Below are 8,871 nucleotides of genomic sequence, written 5' to 3'. Positions count from 1 at the left end.
GGTTGAGAGAGAGAGGAAGGTGATAATTGCAAGAGTCAGCCCATAGGTTAAACAGCGTGCGTGAGAAATATGCATTATAGTGCCGTGCGTATAGGCTATAAAGGTCAATGGATGAATGACATTCCACAACATGGGGCTAATAGGGAAGAAGAGGAGAAACAAGACTCCGTGCTGATGCGTTTGTATTCATTCCCATTATGATGATGTTACGTTGTATTAATTACCACTGCGCCCCTAGAATAGGAAACAAAGTCCATTCTATTAGTCTTGCTGATTGAACCTGACCCGTCTTACTGATTGACCCTGACCAGTCTTACTGATTGACCCTGACCAGTCTTACTGATTGACCCTGACCAGTCTTACTGATTGACCCTGACCAGTCTTACTGATTGAACCTGACCAGTCTTGCTGATTGAACCTGACCAGTCTTACTGATTGAACCTGACCAGTCTTGCTGATTGACCCTGACCAGTCTTACTGGTTGAACCTGAACAGTCTTACTGATTGACCCTGACCAGTCTTACTGATCGAACCTGACCAGAATTACTCATTGAACCTGACCAGTCTTACTCATTGAACCTGACCAGTCTTACTCATTGAACCTGACCAGTACTACTGATTGAACCTGACCAGTCTTACTGATTGACCCTGACCAGTCTTACTGATTGACCCTGACCAGTCTTACTGATTGACCCTGACCAGTCTTACTGATTGACCCTGACCAGTCCTACTGATTGACCCTGACCAGTCTTACTGATTGACCCTGACCAGTCTTACTGGTTGAACCTGACCAGTCTTACTGGTTGAACCTGACCAGTCTTGCTGATTGAACCTGACCAGTCTTACTGATTGACCCTGACCAGTCTTACTGATTGACCCTGACCAGTCTTACTGATTGACCCTGACCAGTCTTACTGGTTGAACCTGAACAGTCTTACTGATTGACCCTGACCAGTCTTACTGATCGAACCTGACCAGAATTACTCATTGAACCTGACCAGTCTTACTCATTGAACCTGACCAGTCTTACTCATTGAACCTGACCAGTCTTACTGATTGAACCTGACCAGTCTTACTGATTGAACCTGACCAGTCTTACTGATTGACCCTGACCAGTCTTACTGATTGACCCTGAACAGTCTTACTGATTGACCCTGACCAGTCTTACTGGTTGAACCTGACCAGTCTTACTGGTTGAACCTGACCAGTCTTGCTGATTGAACCTGACCAGTCTTACTGATTGAACCTGACCAGTCTTGCTGATTGACCCTGACCAGTCTTACTGATTGACCCTGACCAGTCTTACTGATTGACCCTGACCAGTCTTACTGGTTGAACCTGAACAGTCTTACTGATTGACCCTGACCAGTCTTACTGATCGAACCTGACCAGAATTACTCATTGAACCTGACCAGTCTGACTCATTGAACCTGACCAGTCTTACTCATTGAACCTGACCAGTCTTACTGATTGAACCTGACCAGTCTTACTGATTGAACCTGACCAGTCTTACTGATTGACCCTGACCAGTCTTACTGATTGACCCTGACCAGTCTTACTGATTGACCCTGACCAGTCTTACTGGTTGAACCTGACCAGTCTTGCTGATTGAACCTGACCAGTCTTGCTGATTGAACCTGACCAGTCTTACTGATTGAACCTGACCAGTCTTACTGATTGACCCTGACCAGTCTTACTGATTGAACCTGACCAGTCTTACTGATTGAACCTGATCAGTCTTACTGATCGAACCTGACCAGTCTTACTGATTGAACCTGACCAGTCTTACTGATTGAACCTGACCCGTCTTACTGATTGACCCTGACCAGTCTTACTGATTGACCCTGACCAGTCTTACTGATTGACCCTGACCAGTCTTACTGATTGAACCTGACCAGTCTTACTGATTGACCCTGGCCAGTCTTACTGATTGACCCTGACCAGTCTTACTGATTGAACCTGACCAGTCTTACTGATTGACCCTGACCAGTCTTACTGATCGAACCTGACCAGTCTTACTGATCGAACCTGACCAGTCTTACTCATTGAACATGACCAGTCTTACTCATTGAACCTGACCAGTCTTACTCATTGAACCTGACCAGTCTTGCTGATTGAACCTTTGTAAACTACATAGGGAATTGGGGTGCAATTTGGGACAGAGCCTCAGACTCTCGCTGGATGAGTTTTGGCGAGGACAAGGTACTGTGGCTATTCTGGTCATTCTTCAGGATCAGATTTGGGTTGGGAATTATAAGACCCTGTTTTTAAAAGTCGGAAAATTCTCTGTCTCTGGTTAGTTTTGGCCGAGGCATCAAATAATTTGGGTTTTTGTTGATGCAGTGTCCAAACATTCTCATTCCCTTTTTCTAAGGGACTGATTCCGATTTAGGAATGTCCAAACATTCTCAATCCCTTTTTCCAAGGGCCTGATTCCAATTTAGGAATTTACGCCTTTCCTACACACATTAACCTTATTCAGTCGCATAACATGCTCTGCAAGTGTGTCTCCCTTGCTCGTTCTGAATAATTTCAACCCCTGAAAACCCTCCCACTTGCTGGCCAAAATATTTTCTCATGGAGATTTCATTCAATAGGGTTTTCAGTACATTTATCTTCAGCAAACCCTTTAAATACGATGTAACTTTTACACTGAACAGAAATATAAATGCAACATTTAAAATGTTGGCCCCATGTTTCAGGAGCTGAAATTAAAGATCCCAGAAATGTTCCATACGCACACAAAGCTTATTAGTCAAAAAATGTGGGCACAAATGTATTTACAGCCCTGTTAGTGAGCATTTCTCCTTTGCCAAGATGATCCATCCACCTGACAGGTGTGGCATATCAAGAAGCTGATTTAACAGCCGGGCCTTTACACAGGTGCACCTTGTGCTGGGTACATATCAAGAAGCTGATTAAACAGAATGATTGTTACACAGCTGCACCTTGTGCTGGGGACAACAAAAGGCCACTCTAAATGCCACAGATATAATTGTCAAGTGTTGAGGGAGCATGCAATTGGAAAACTGTGGGTGTGCACAACTAAAGAATTTCTGCACACACTGTAAGAAATTGTCTCAGGGAAGCTCATCTGCGGGCTTGTCGTCCTCACCAGGGTCTTGACCTCAAATCAAATCATATTTTATTTGTCACATACACATGGTTAGCAGATGTTAATGTGAGTGTAGCGAAATGCTTGTGCTTCTAGTTCCGACAATGCAGTGGTAACCAAAGAGTAATCTAACCTAACAATTCCACAACTGCTACCTTATACACACAAGTGTAAAGGGATAAAGAATATGTACATAAAGATATATGAATGAGTGATGGTACAGAATGGCACAGGCCATATGCAGTAGATGGTATAGAGTACAGTATATACATATGAGATGGGTAATGTAGGGTATGTAAACATTATATTAAGTGACATTGTTTAAAGTGGCTAGTGATACATTTCTTACATCAATTTCCATTATTAAAGTGGCTGGTGTTGAGTCAGCAGCCACTCAATGTTAGTGGTGGCTGTTTAACAGGCTGGTGGCCTTGAGATAGAAGCTGTTTTCGGTCCCTGCCTCTCGGTCCCTGCTTTGATGCACCTGTACTGACCTCGCCTTCTGCATGATAGCGTGGTGAACAAGCAGTGACTCAGGTGGTTGTTGTCCTTGATGATCTTTATGGCTTTCCTGTGACATCGGGTGGTGTAGGTGTCCTGGAGGGCAGGTAGTTTGCCCCCGGTGATACGTTGTGCAGCCCTCACTACACTCTGGAGAGCCTTACGGTTGTGGGCGGAGCAGTTGCCATACCAGGTGGTGATACAGCCCGACAGGATGCTCTCGATTGTGCATCTGTAAAAGTTTGTGAGTGCTTTTGGTGACAAATCAAATTTCTTCAGCCTCCTGAGGTTGAAGAGGCGCTGCTGCACCTTCTTCACAATGCTGTCTGTGTGGGTGGACCAATTCAATTTGTCCGTGATGTGTACGCCGAGGAACTTAAAACTTACTACCCTCTCCACTACTGTCCCGTCGATGTGGATAGGGGGGCTGCTCCCTCTGCTGTTTCCTGAAGTCCACGATCATCTTCTTTGTTTTGTTGACGTTGAGTGTGAGGTTATTTTCCTGACACCACACTCCGAGGGCCCTCACCTCCTCCCTGTAGGCTGTGTCGTCGTTGTTGGTAATCAAGCCAACCACTGTAGCGTCGTCCGCAAACTTGATGATTGAGTTGGAGGCGTGCATGGCCACGCAGTCGTGGGTGAACAGGGAGTACAGGAGAGGGCTCAGAACGCACTCTTGTGGAGCCCCAGTGTTGAGGATCAGCGGGGTGGAGATGTTGTTACCTACTCTCACCACCTGGGGGCGGCCCGTCAGGAAGGCCAGTACCCAGTTGCACAGGGCGGGGTCGAGACCCAGGGTCTCGAGCTTGATGACGAGTTTGGAGGGTACTAGTGTTAAATGCTGAGCCGTAGTCGATGAACAGCATTCTCACGTAGGTATTCCTCTTGTCCAGATGGGTTAGGGCAGTGTGCAGTGTGGTTGCGATTGCGTCGTCTGTGGACCTATTTGGGCGTTAAGCAAATTGGAGTGGGTCTAGGGTGTCAAGTAGGGTGGAGGTGATATGGTCCTTGACTAGTCTCTCAAAGCACTTCATGATGACAGAATTGTAGGCCGTCATTGTAAATAAACATTTGTTCTTAACTGACTTGCCTTGTTAAATAAAGGTAAACATTTTTAAAAAAATTGCATTCTGAGAACATGAGGTGATGGCGGCAGATGAATAGTCGTTTAGCTCAGTTACCTTAGCTTTCTTGGGAACAGGAACAATGGTGGCCCTCTTGAAGCATAAGGGGACAGCAGACTGGGATAAGGATTGATTGAATATGTCCGTAAACACACCAGCCAGCTGGTCTGCGCATGCTCTGAGGACGCAGCTGGGGATGCCGTCTGGGCCTGCAGCCTTGCGAGGGTTAACACGTTTAAATGTTTTACTCACGTCGGCTGCAGTGAAGGAGAGTCCACAGGTTTTGGTAGCGGGCCGTGTCAGTGGCACTGTATTGTCCTCAAAGCGAGCAAAGAAGTTATTTAGTCTGTCTGGGAGCAAGACATCCTGGTCCGCGACGGGGCTGGTTTTCTTTTTGTAATCCGTGATTGACTGTAGACCCTGCCACATACCTCTTGTGTCTGAGACGTTGAATTGCGACTCTACTTTGTCTCTATACTGACGCTTAGCTTGTTTGATTGCCTTGAGGAGGGAATGGCTACACTGTTTGTATTCGGTCATGTTTCCGGTGACCTTGCCCTGCTTAAAAGCAGTGGTTCGCTCTTTCACTTTCATGCGAATGCTGCCATCAATACACAGTTTCTGGTTTGGGAATGTTTTAATAGTTGCTATGGGTATGACATCGCCAATGCACTTTCTAATGAACTCGCTCACCGAATCAGCGTATTCGTCAATGTTGTTGTTGGACGCAATGCGAAACATATCCCAATCCAAGTGATGGAAGCAGTCTTGAAGCGTGGAATCAGATTGGTCGGACCAGCATTGAACAGACCTGAGCGAGGGAGCTTCCTGTTTTAGTTTCTGTCTGTAGGCTGGAAGCAACAAAATGGAGTCGTGGTCAGCTTTTCCGACCTGACTGCAGTTCGGCGTCTTAACAGACTTCAGTGGGCGAATACTCACCTTGGCCACTGGCATGCTTGAGAAGTGTGCTCTTCAGGGATGAATCCCGGTTTCAACTGTACCGGGCAGATGGCAGACAGCATGTACAGTATGTAGTCATGTGGGCGAGCGGTTTGCTGATGTCAATATTGTGAACACAGTGCCCCATTTTGGTGGTATGGGCATGCAGACATGAGCTATGGACATTTTATCAAATCAAATCAACATTTAAATCAAATCAAATTGTTTTGGTCACATACACATTTTTTAGCAGATGTTATTGCGGGTGTAGCTGAATGCTTATCGATGGCAATTTGAATGCACAGAGATACCGTGACGAGATCCTGAGACCCACCGTCTATTCATCTGCCACACAATTCATCTCACCTCATGTTCTCAGAATGCAATTTTTAAAAATGTTTTAACCTTTATTTAACAAGGCAAGTCAGTTAAGAACAAATGTTTATTTACAATGACGGCCTACAACAGCCAAACCCGGACGATGCTGGGCCAATTGTACCCAGCCCCGTTGGACTCACGGCCGGTTGTGATACAGCCTGGATTCGCACCTGGGTGTCTGTTGTGACGCTTCAAGCACTGAGATGCAGTGTCTTAGACCGCTGCACCACTTGGGATCCCTTATATTACACAGCCCCATGTCGCAAGGATCTGTACACAATTGCCAGAAGCTGAAAATGTCCCAGTTCTTCCATGGCCTGTATACTCACCAGACATGTCACCCATTGGACATGTTTGAGATGCTCTGGATCGACGTGTACGACAGCGTGTTCCAGTTCCCGCCAATATCCAGCAACTTCGCACAGCCATTGAAGAGGAGTGGGACAACATTCCACAGGACACAATCAACAGCTTGATCAACTCTATGCGAAGGAGATGTGTTGTGCTGCATGAGGTGTGTCGTGCTGATACTGACTGGTTGTCGGATCCACACCCCTACCTTGTTTTTAAAGGTATCTGTGAGCAACAGATGCATATGTGCATTCCCAGTCAATGTGAAATCTATAGATTAGGTTCTAATGAATTTACTTCAGTTTACTGATTTCCTTATATGAACTGTAACTCTGTAAAATCTTTTAAATTGTTTCGTAGTTGCATTTATATTTTGTTCAGTGTAGTTAACATTTTGTCCACAGATTCACGAGAGAACTGATTCAGAACATTAGGGATATGGTAATGTCATCATAGGGAGAATAATGTACAACATTAGGCTTGCCTGCACCAACCATGGAACTGTGACGACACGGTCAAGTATTGCTCCGTGTGGGGGTTCAAATGGGGTCTTTTCACAGTCCCCAGGTTCAGAAGAAATTCAAGGAAATGTACAGTATTATACAGAGACATGATGGCATGGAAATCCCTTTCACTCTCATGAAATGCACTATTGGTTAGAGCCTGTAAGTACGCATTTCACTGTAAGGTCTGTAATTACTGTAAGGTAAGGTCTGTTGTATTCAGCGCACATGACAAATAAACTTTGATTTGATTTGAATAACAAACCCAGTTTCCAAAAGAAAGGAAGCAAACAACACCTCTCCCTCATGTGACCTACTTGTTGTATGTATGTATTGACATAACTTCTTATGGCTGGGGGCAGTATTGAGTAGCTTGGAGGAATAAGGTGCCCAGAGTAAACTGCCTGCTACTCAGTCCCAGTTGCTAATATATGCATATTATTAGTATATTTGGATAGAAAACACTCTGGAGTTTCTAAAACTGTTTGAATGATGTCAGTGAGTATAACAGAATTCATATGGCAGTCGTTTTTCAACTCATTCCCTATTCCCTACAGTGGGATATTGGTCATGTTGCACTTCCTAAGGCTTCCACTAGATGTCAACAGTCTTTAGAAATTTGTTTGAGGCTTTTACTGTAAAGGAGGAGCTCAAGAAGGGCTCTTTGAGTCAGTGGGCTGGCAGAGTGCCACAAGCTTGTGACGCTTGTTCACGTGAGAGTGAGCTCTGTTCCATTGCATTTCTGAAGACAAAGGAATTCTCCGGTTGGAACATTACTGAAGAGTTATGTTAAAAACATCCTAAAGATTGATTCTATACATCGTTTGACATGTTTCTATGGACTGTAACGGAACTTTTTGACATTTCGTCTGCTCCTAGTGAACGCGCTTCGTGACTTTAGATTTGTTTACAAAACGCGCTAACAAAAGTAGCTATTTGGACAAATGATGGACATTATCAAACAAAACAAACATTTATTGTGGAACTGGGATTCCTGGGAGTGCATTCTGACGAACATCATCAAAGGTAAGTGAATATTTATAATGTTATTTCTGACTTCTGTTGACTGCACAATATCGCGGATATCTTTTTGGCTTGTTTGGTCTCTGAGCGCCGTACTCAGATTATTGCATGGTTTGCTTTTTCCGTAAAGCTTTTTTGAAATCTGACACAGCGGTTGCATTAAGGAGAAGTGTATCTAAAGTTACATGCATAACACTTGTATTTTCATCAACATTTATTATTTGAATTTCTGTAAATTGATGTGGCTCTCTGCAAAATCACCAGATGTTTTTGGAACTACTGAACATAATGCGCCAATGTATACTGAGATTTTTTTTATATAAATATGAACTTTATTGAACAAAACATACATGTATTGTGTAACATGAAGTCATATGAATGTCATCTGATGAAGATCATCATAGGTTAGTGATTCATTCTCTCTCTATTTCTGATTTTTGTGACTCCTCTCTTTGGCTGGAAAAATTGCTGTTTTTCTGTGACTAGGTGCTGACCTAACGTAATCGTTTGTGGTGCTTTCGCCGTAAAGCCTATTTGAAATTGGACACTGTGGTGGGATTAACAAGAAGTGTATCTTTAAAATGATGTGAAATACTTCTATGTTTGAGGAATTTTAATTATGGGATTTCTGTTTTTGAATTTGGCACCCTGCACTTTCATTGGCTGTTGTCATATCGATCCCGTTAGCGGGATCTCAACCCTAAGAAGTTTTTAACTAACCAGGAATCAAGGTAAGACCCAAGTGCAGATTGTGTGAAGTAACAATGTTTATTGTAACCACAGGGGCAGGTCAACGACAGGTCAAGGCAGGCAGGGGTCGATAATCCAGAGTAGAGGCCAAGGTACAGGACGGCAGGGTCAGGGTCAGGTCAGGCAGAGGTCGGTATTCCAGAGGTAGAGCAAAGGTACAGGATGGCAGGCAGGCTCAGGGTCAGAG

The sequence above is a fragment of the Oncorhynchus mykiss genome, chromosome 4 (assembly GCF_013265735.2).
Source record: "Oncorhynchus mykiss isolate Arlee chromosome 4, USDA_OmykA_1.1, whole genome shotgun sequence".
In the NCBI taxonomy this organism is placed as follows: domain Eukaryota; kingdom Metazoa; phylum Chordata; class Actinopteri; order Salmoniformes; family Salmonidae; genus Oncorhynchus; species Oncorhynchus mykiss.
This window is presented reverse-complemented; position numbering follows the sequence as displayed.